Source organism: Egretta garzetta, unplaced genomic scaffold, assembly GCF_000687185.1.
Source record: "Egretta garzetta isolate BGI_Z169 unplaced genomic scaffold, ASM68718v1 scaffold397, whole genome shotgun sequence".
Taxonomy (NCBI): domain Eukaryota; kingdom Metazoa; phylum Chordata; class Aves; order Pelecaniformes; family Ardeidae; genus Egretta; species Egretta garzetta.
The window spans coordinates 2748422-2758690 of NW_009260493.1; the positions used below are offsets into that span (position 1 = coordinate 2748422).

General features: G+C 41.4%; 1 protein-coding gene across 2 annotated transcripts in view; it reads right to left on the reverse strand.

Moving 5' to 3' along the window:
* Nucleotides 1–7273, reverse strand: part of TMEM242 (transmembrane protein 242) — a 40218-nt gene extending 32945 nt beyond the window's left edge. The window contains exon 1 of one of the 2 annotated variants that reach the window (XM_009644297.2): nt 7269–7273. The gene's annotated coding sequence lies outside the window, so the exon portion shown is untranslated. Of the gene's footprint in view, nt 1–2112; nt 2371–7268 lie in introns of those variants that run through there. The other variant, XM_035899890.1, reaches the window with a different exon arrangement.
* Nucleotides 7274–10269: the final 2996 nt, after the last annotated feature.

Below are 10269 nucleotides of genomic sequence, written 5' to 3' on the forward strand. Positions count from 1 at the left end.
TCCTGCACCTGGGATGGGGTAACCCCCAGTATCAATACAGCCTGGGGGGAGAAAGGATTGAGAGCAGCCCTGCCGAGAGGGACTTGGGGGTGCTGGTGGATAAAAAGCTGGACATGAGCCGGCAATGTGCCCTGGCAGCCCAGAAGGCCAACCGTACTCTGGGCTGCATCAGGAGGAGCGTGGCCAGCAGGTCGAGGGAGGTAATTCTGCCCCTCTACTCAGCTCTGGTGAGACCTCACCTAGAGTACTGCGTCCAGCTCTGGAGCCCTCAGCACAAGAAGGACATGGAAGTGTTGGAGCGGGTCCAGAAGAGGGCTACTAAAATGATCCGAGGGCTGGAGCACCTCTCCTATGAGGACAGGCTGAGAGAGTTGGGCTTGTTCAGTCTAGAGAAAAGAAGGCTGCGGGGAGACCTGATTGCGGCCTTTCAGTACCTAAAGGGGGCCTATAGGAAAGAGGGGGAAAACCTTTTTAGTAGGGCCAGCTGCGTTAGGACAAGGGGTAATGGTTTTAAACTAAATCGGGGTAGGTTTAGGCTAGATATAAGGAAAAAATTCTTTACAATGAGGGTGGTAAACCACTGGAACAGGTTGCCCAGAGAGGTAGTGGAGGCCCCATCCCTGGAAACATTCAAGGCCAGGTTGGATGGGGCTCTGAGCAACCTGATCTAGTTGGCGGTGTCCCTGCTGACTGCAGGGGGGTTGGACTCGATGACCTCTAGTGGTCCCTTCCAACCCAAAACATTCTATGATTCTATGATTCTATGATTCTACCTACTCTGGAAGCATGGAGAGTTGACAATGACTGATACTTTTTCTCTTAGTGTAGCTGTAAGAACTGTGTAGACACAGCCTGTGAGGAATGTGAATCCTGTCTTTTGTTCCCTGCAATGGGGGAGTCCACACTGAGAAAAGATCTGACAATATTCTCAGTGTTGCTGAAGAAGATTATCTGGGGATAGAGGCTGTGGAGAATGCCTTTGAAGACTGTGACTGTACACAGACCCACCTTGGATTTGCTGAAGCTAATCTGTACCAGATGCCTCCTGAATATGTGTGGATGCCCGGAAAGCCAGTTAGTGCTGAATGGCAGGTGCTAACTCTGAGACAGGCACCTCACATGTGGCTTCCCGTGGCCAAGAATACTTGGTTATCTACTGCTTGTCCCAAACAGAGACCATAACATGGTGCCACAGGGAACGTTAGTCTCCAAGATGCAAAACCTCCTAAGTTATGAAGTATTGGTTATTGCAAAATTTCTTGAGCTGTCGCACAAGGAGCAGGTACAGTGGCAGCTGCAGCAAGCAAAATAACGGCAGGTGGGGTGTGTTTGCAGTCTAGGCAATGCAAAGGTAACCGATGTGTGCTAGGCTTGTTCTGAGCAACGTGTTGTGGTTAGGTATTGTGGTTAGAGCAGACAAGTGCTGAGTGTTGTGCATGATGCATAATAGACAGGGCTGTGGTATGCAGATTAAAAAAGTGTGGGATGGATTTTGCACTAAAATATGCTTCTCTGAGTGTGAAGAAAGGATGAAGCTAGTCCGCTAGGAAAGCCCTAGCTTTGACCTGCATGCCAAAAGCTAGTCTGCACCAGTTGGCCTGTATGAGAATCACAAAAAATGGAAGTTAAATTGGGTTCTCATAGATCCCCATGAGCCACCCAAGGCATCCCTTTGTGCCACCAGTAATTTGCTTTTTGTTAGCATTTCTCTGTGGAGGAATGCTTCCTAGTTTCAGTTATCTTCACAAGTGGAAAAATGCAAGTTTTTACAGATTATTTCCCTTTCCAAGATGTTCCTTCTGAGTAAAGGTTTCTCTAAAAATCCACCTGCACTTTCTCCCACAGGCAGTGAGTGCCAGACCTTTCCCCTCTTGATGTCCTCTGCCCCTATTCCTCAGCTCTGAGCAGCCACCTGAAGCTTTAGCCATCAACTTTACCACGTATTCACCACCTCTGAGGCATCCACAGGCTGATGCTGTTTGCATGAAGGACTCAGACTCCTCACTATTTGTATTTGGAGACTTCATTCTTCTACATGTAACCCCACTTTGTAAATTTCCACACGGAAATATTTATGTTTGTATCTGGAAGTTAAAAGGGGAGCCTACTTACTAGGAACTGAAGCTCTTCAAGCTCAGGTATTCACACAAGTGCTTCCCTCCTGCCCTTTTTCCTTCCGATGTTACTGGTCACTTGGGGCTCTGTGGCTGAGAGGCAACTGAATTAGAATGGTCCACTTCATGTGCTCTGAGCTGGAGGGAAGGCAGGCTGAGCGCACTCCACTGTAGTCAACGTGAAAAGATTCCTCCGGTGTCTGCTTACACACACCTGTGGTACCAATGAATACGTGGATTTCACATTGGGAGGAACTCTGGTTACCGGTAAACACTTTTGTTATCTTTACATCAAGTCTGAGTTTAAATTGTTCTCCCAACCTCATTTCTTTCTGAAGATTTTTTCTGTTATATTCCTGCTAGCATTCTGTACCTACACTCCTTTGAATCAAACAAAATGTACCACTTCATAATGCCTCCAAGACTAATATTTGCATATTATTTATTGCATGAATAATTTTCTTTAGAATTCTGAGTGGTTTTCCTGGATTTGCTGGTTACAGTTTTATTGGTTTAAGATGTGATTATACTGCAGACTGCCATTTGCTCATCAGAATTAATTTATATGAATGCTAGTAGATTAGTATAAACTAATTCTACAGAAATTCAGATTATAAACTCATTCTCCTATTTTGGTGTAAAGAGCATATGTTCTAAAGCCTTTACCAGTCACTCTCAGAATCTTGGCCAAAACCTTCTCTTACGCATACAAATAATCCCATACCTTTTCTTATAAGAAGTTCTTGAATTTTTTGAAGAATAGTTATTGATTAAAATAATTAATGGTTAATAATCTTACAGGAAAAACAGAAATATCTCTTATGAGGCCCACTGGAGCATATTTGAAGAAGACAAACTTATGAGAACCCTTAAGTGAGCCATTACATTGAATACAATATGAAATATGCATTTATTAAGTGAAAACCACATTTCCATCAGAAGATATTGCATCAACTAGCAGTAGAAGTAATTGCTAAAACTCTGACGCCATAAACACATACCTAGTTGGGCACAAGCTTCTGAGCAGAGCAGAGCCCATCCATTTAAGTGTTGACAGAAACATGGGAATGATAAATATAGTAAATAAATAAACAAAAATAGCGGAAAAATGTTTTTGTTTTATGCCTCTGACCACACTTGGGTATGATCAGTATCACATCTCTGTTGATTGTCAGACTTCCTTTCTCTATTGCAGTATTACCAGCCATATGATTCATGAGTCATATCTAGTCCTTTGTACACAGAGCTCATTGAATATTCAGATTCTACTAAGTATAAATTATCAAGTAAATTAATTTTTTTTTAATCCTGTTTGCTGGGGGGTGAAGGGAAGGAACACAGACTTTCCAAATTTGAAATTAATTCAGTCCTTGCAGTGCTGCACCCCTGAGTCTGTCATGGCTTATTGTCCTGAAAACAATAGCTCTGAGAGGTGTAAAATGACCTGTTCTCCTTTATTCTTTTTGCTCATTGTTTTATGGTAGGAAGGTGAGAAAGAGGGGTGGCTATGAAACCCAAGACCAATGTCGCTGTTTGCTGAAAGAAAGTATATACAGTGGGGAGGACAGGTCTAGAAGAGACACAAAACTATGTTGAAGGCAAGGAAAGGAGTATGGGAAAAAAAAAAAAGAAAGGAACAAGAGAAAAGCAATTATATAATACTAAATCTTCCCCATTAATGATGCTGAATTGTGACAATGAAGCATTAAAGAGATTTTCAAAAGCAGTTAGCTCCATTTTGAGACGGCCTAGTTAAGTGTTTAATGATGCAGATAGCCCCCCTCTGGGATTTATAGAAGTCTCTAATTGCCTAATTCCTCCAGGAAAACTATTACGTATTTTGTGTTAAACCATATAAACACACATCATGAATGTGTTCCACTGACAGCAATGGGTGGTTCTGCTGTAAATGCTCAAAGTGTGTAGTCCAAAACAGTGAACAGCTCACGACTGTAAAGAAGGCTTTTCTCAAAATGAGCGTCACGCTCCTTCATGAGCTGGATGGAATCACTTTCTTGCGCTCCACTGCAGAGCACAAGTTTCTACTTTCCCACAGTACCATAAGCAACCGTTTGCTGAGGCAGCAGAGAAGAAAAAACAAAAGGCAGCCAGGAAACATACACAGAGCGGGGCAGAATGGGTTGTATATGAGATAAACTGGAGCATATTTGTGGGTATTCTTTTGTGAACCAGGAGTTCAGTCTCTTATAGCCCCAGGTAGGAAACAGGAGGAAAAAAAGAATAACCTGTAAAAGGGATATTCTTTTACGCAGGAGATATTAGTTGAAGAAATCTATCTCAAAACATTTTTACTATTTTAATTGGTTAATTAAAATAATTGCAGTTGACAGCATCCCTCTAACTACATGACCATTTGTAGGTGTGTATTTTATTATTTTTTGTTTTGTTTCCTATGGGGACAGACTTACGCAATTGTTTAAAGTGTAAGTCAGACTTTCCTTCTCTCCCCAAAGGAAAACTTTGGAACTTGCTCGGCTGAATAGGAAAGAGAGTAGAAGTTTCAAGCATAATTAAGTTCTTACAAGTTTCCTGAAAATCAATGGAAGGAAGATAAATTAATGCCAACGCTGTGGAAAGGACTTGGTCATTATGTACTACCATCCTCAGCAAGTCATAATGAGATGGCTTGAGCTTACCCACCACTACCAGAGGCAATGGTCCTGCTCTCCCTTCCTTTTCTGTCTTTAAGCTGCATGTTGTCTCCTCTCCCTTTTTGGCAGCTCTTGCACTGATGGGATGCCTCCATGAGCACATCTAGTTGAGCCTGAAGTTCAGTGGCAGCCTAGACCAATCTAACTGCTGCCTATTCTCTGCTCCTTCATTTTACATATATTTAAATTTATATAATACATATTTATAAAGAGGAAAACTCCTTCCTCTTTCACTTCCCTTTCCCTGGGCAATATGTTCCTGCCCCTCCCTTCTACCAGTCCTGGATGCTTTGTCATGTCCTTTGCTGAGTCATTTCAGCATGATAAAGTAGCAGAAAATTAACTTGGTGAAAAAACAAAAATAATAATTTTCTATTTCTCCCGACACTTTTGTACCCAGACAGCTCAGCAAAACATCCAATGAGCAGCAGAGAGACTGCAAAGGAGAGGGTGGAAGGTCTGAGCAGAGGAGAGGACAGGATAACTGCCACCCTTCACTGCTAGTTTAGGAGCGGGGAAGTGGGGAGAGAGGGAGGCCTTCAGCCCCCGGTGCTAGTGAGCTGCCAGCTCTGCTCAGCCACTCACCCATCTTATGTGACTTCACTTTTGGTCATTTGGTGGCAGCCAGCTGGCCCCCCACCAGTGTGTGTGCAGCTCCCTGTTAGCCACAGTATGCAATGCATCATGTAGGGAGTGTCACGCTGACTGTGGGGGAAAGCCAGGTTGTTGTGATGGGAAAAGGAAATCCAGCTCATCCTTTGCTCACGCAGACACTTGTTTTAATATAGGTTGCGCTAAACACAAAAAATGAGGCCTGGCTCAATAGTAAGGAGTTTAGCAACCTAGAAATTGGAAAACAGATGTGCTGTGAACAGTACAGATGGGTATGACCCATGATCATATGTTTATTTCTCTGATGTGCTAAGTTCATTTCCTGTATGTATTGTGAAAAAAAAAAAACCAAAACCAAAGTGGTTTTTAAGAGGAAGTTCGCTGAAGAAAAAGTACTGGTTTGGTGAACTGGGATGAGGGAGGACAAAGCTGTACGTTAAACAAGAATCAGTAACATGGGTGCCTGACCTTCACTGAAGTATACAGAAATTTCTGTCTCATACCAGCTGATTTAATGATGCTGTTCTGCATCAAGCATTGTTGAATACAAGGTTCTTCACAGGGAGGCAAAACATCAAAAACCCCTGTAATTCACTCCACTGTTTGAGCAGTGCATTCTACTAATACATGATGTAAGACTGAGGAAAATTATTTCCTGGCTCCAATGAGGGAACATTTGATGTGCTCCAAGGCTGATAACACTGGAAAATTTGGGGCTTTTTCCTCATGTAACTGTACTTTCCTGGCCCTTTCTTTTGATTGGCTCGTGTTCTGTGTCAGCTTCCCAGAATGAAAGACTTTTTTCTTTCCTTCATTCAACTTAGAGCAAAAAGAAATGTTAAATAGGGTTAAAATACCACACTGACGACCTCGCACAATGCTCATGTTTTTCAGATTAAATTGTAAGATTTTGAGGCAGTCTCCCTTCAGCTTTGGAAGCAGTCATTGATCAGGGAATCATGGCCAATTCTGAAAACTTCTGGATTTTTATTGCATTTTTAAAGAGAATTCTTGTTTTATTCTGCTGGAATAAATTAAAATATTCATAGATACTGATTTCTATCCAAAGCAATGAAGCTATATGGTAAGAAGCCAAAGTTAGATGTTGAAAAACTATAAAAATATTCCAGTCTCTATATGATTAAGCCATTTCAGATTTTTAAATTATAAACAACTGTTTCTAATGCTTCAAAACAGAAAAAAAAGCTGCCCTGACCAATGGTTAAAAACATATGGTTTTAACAGGCAGTGGATAATTGTAAATACAAATTTGCTTCCGGTTTCCAGAGCTTGCCATGAAAAAGCTTTCTTACCTCCTCTTGCCTACTTAACTCACCTACTGCAGAGAAGTAGTATATGTTACACTTTGTTGGCAGGCTGTACAATAAATGACCAGTCATCTCAGTCTTTCAAAAGCAAAACTTAAAGAGATACTTAAAAGCTTTTTGGACCTGCTTAAGCTGATCACATTGTTGTAAAGGGTTGTCAGGCTCTGGAATGGGCTGCCCAGGGAGGTGGTTGAGTCCTCATCCCCGGAGGTATTTAAAAGAAGGACAGATGAGGTGCTTAGGGACATGGTTTAGTGGTGGGATGGCAGGGTTAGGTTAAAGGTTGGACTCGATGATCTTAAAGGTCTTTTCCAACCAAAGTGATTCTATGATTCTATAATGAAAACCTGTCTTTATTTTTTTGATTCCTTAGAGAGTGATTCTGATGTGTATTCTCACTCTCTCTTCCTGCCAACTTTTATGAAATGTAGTATTTCTAGTTTACCCAAAAACTTTTTCAAGGAAATTTACTACTTTCACAAAATGAATAGTTGGTATTGGTAAGACTCTAAAATGATGGCTCACTGTCCAAGCAGTGATACAGGAAGAGGTTACTTCTGAAACACAGCAGAGAAAAAGGAGAAAAATATTAGGTCAGGAAATCAGGTATGTTGTAGAAAACTCTTAGCATTATGTGCTCTTGACATTGTAAACTGGCATGTATGATGTACTGTAGTATTCAGCAAGTCTGGACCTGCAAGGCTAGTTTCAGTGTCTCTAATGACAATGATATTATCACTACTTTGTTTGAATTTTCTAAAATTTATTTGTCAAAATTCATTATGAAAGATGTGTAAAATGTGCCTAGAAGATGTGTCCATGGCAGTGCCTAGCTTTCTTTCCACCTGTAAGAATATCAGAAGATCGTTCAGTTCAACACCTGTCACTTCATTCCCCTTTTTTGGTTGGAAGTAAAAAGTAATTGGTTTGGCAATGTAGGATATGTGGAATACAGATATCTTATGTCCAAATTGCTACAGTTTGCTAGTTTGTGTTTATTTAATCACTTAAATACTTTGATAATGTTTCCAGCATAGTCCAGCGGATTCTGCCATGAAACATGGTAACAGATGTTCTATATATGTTAGGTGACATGTCATCTCAGCAAATTAGCTTCCCTGTTGTTTTAACACTCACCGTTATGACACCTCTGCACTGCAGACAGGGTAAGAGATAGCAACTTTCAGTGGCAACAGCTCTTTCATTAGCATTTTCCTAACAAAAAGATAGTCTGTCTTTTTTTTTTAAACTAAGTAATGTTGCTGCAACATATTCATCTATTGCATGAGATAAACCTGAGTCACAAATAAGAAATCAAAAGAGTACATACCATCACACATGATCCTACAAAGTCTTATGAAGAGAGAGTATTTGTCTGTGTCTAAGATTGAATCTATTCAGTGCCTCAAATTAATTTTCATTCACATGGTGAATAAACGGTAACAAATGCTTTCAAGAATAACGTTGAATTGTGTGAAATATTAGCTGTATAAAGTCTTTTTTGTGGGAGGGTTTTCAAATTGTTTTAAAAACAACTTCAAAGAGGTGTTGATAGTGTGTTCATAATGTTTGCAAAAGGACATCAATAATACTCTAAATTCCAATGCACTGGTACTGATTAGGGACTAGAACAGGCTATCATGTGAAAAGTACAATGTGTGGCACTGGATGATCCTGTTAGAATCAAAGTAGATTCACCATTGAAAGTAAAAGTGTGTTTGTTCTCTGAGTTTGACTTTTGGAATTATTTTTCCAGGCACTCCTCAAATTCCCCAATGTATTTCTCTCAATTAATATGGCTGAAGTTCACTTCCCAACCATAACGTCTTAAAACCTGAGGGAAAGACTGTGGAGTGAGACAGCGGCTTGAACGAGGTGCTGGTATTGTTTACAAATGTTTTGCTTCTGAAGAGTGTTTCTGAAATTAGCCTGAGTGCTACCTGTGAAGATAAGCCAACAATGACATTTTCACATAAACTGTTTGCTCTATCTGCGAATGTCTAAAATATTTTATAATCTCAGGAGAGAATAGTGCCATTTGACATCATACAGTCATTAACACTGTCAAAGCACTGAAGACAGATCTCCAGCAATATGCTAATAAAAACCTGGTAAAGACTAAAAATGCTTGTCAGTGAACCACAGCATTTCTGTCAGCAGCCTTCTGCTGGCATATATTGATGCTGTATTCAAGAAGACAGAAAGAAAAGTTATTAGCTGTTTTTATAAAGAACATTTCAAAGAATAAAAAAGGCTATAATACCTAAGTTATGATAGAGCAGGCAAGCTGTTGACAACAGTCACCACAAGAGGAGGAGCAGATAGAAAGGAACGATGCAGCAGCGTCTATTACATGTGGGGAAAAGGATGCCAATGCATTTGCACAAGAGATGATGTCAGAAACTGATTTTACATCCTACTGCCCACTTGCCAAAGGACTACTCCTTTACACCTTGCAGAGGGAGACACCCCTCCATATTTTTCCCATGTGGCATTAACATTTCCAAAATTATTCCCGTGTATCAATAAAATGGATCATAGACTCACCAGGAGAGGGTCTGCCAGGCTACTCTGTATAATTTGGTTACCAAAGTAATTAATTTCCTCCAAAGAAGGGGGAGTATCCAGGGCTGGTCAATCTGTTCCATGGTTCCTTTGTTATCAGGCACTGTTTATGAATAAAGAATTAGCTTATTGTATTAAATTAAAGGGATAAATATTCCATTGCAACATGAAAAATGGAATTATGAAAACAGAAAACACATTGCCTATGCATTTGCATCCTCATGCTACTTTTTTGGTGTCTCTCCTAGGACAACATCAAAGAGAGATGCGGGCTGATTGTAATATATCTTAACTTTTCCCAGAAAATTTTTTTGTGTGCTTTTGGGTTTTTTGAACAGAGGGTTGATTCCTACTGCATGTCCCAGACCAGTCCAACCTCTATAGGGCTCCACTAGCAAGTGCAAACCTTTGTAAAAGACACGTCGAAGTGAAACTTTTGTGCACAGTGCATGTCCACTTATCTCTAGCAGTTCATCAAGAACATACTAGGCGGAAACAACAGCGGGCCACTTTGAGAGTGGTTCTCTCTTAGCTGTGGGTAGCCTCCCTGTAGGTGACCCTGCCACCCGTGCCATTTCGCACCGAGGTGGCACCGTGGGAGAAGGGCTGGGTGCAGGATTGCGTTTCTGGAAAAGCTTTTCCTTCGCGGCTCATTATCTTTCTAGGATCGGCCTCATGAAGTCAGGACAGAGTAAGGGTCTGTATGACCACCTCACCGTTGGTGGACAAGCTCATTTCTTCCAGCAACGCAATGGAGCGTGCGGACACCATCGCTAAAGCACTGAAACATGTGCATGTCCAAGCAAAACTAGGGACAGCCTCCTGTTGGCCCACCTCACCGGTGCAGCGGAGGACTTCGGGCAGGCGGGACAGGAGCAACCTCCGGCTACCAGGGAGCCGCGGGGGGGCGGCGCAGCCTCCAGCTGGAAGGATGAGGCTTGCAGCCCCGGCCCTCAGGCCCGACTGAAATGCAAGTCT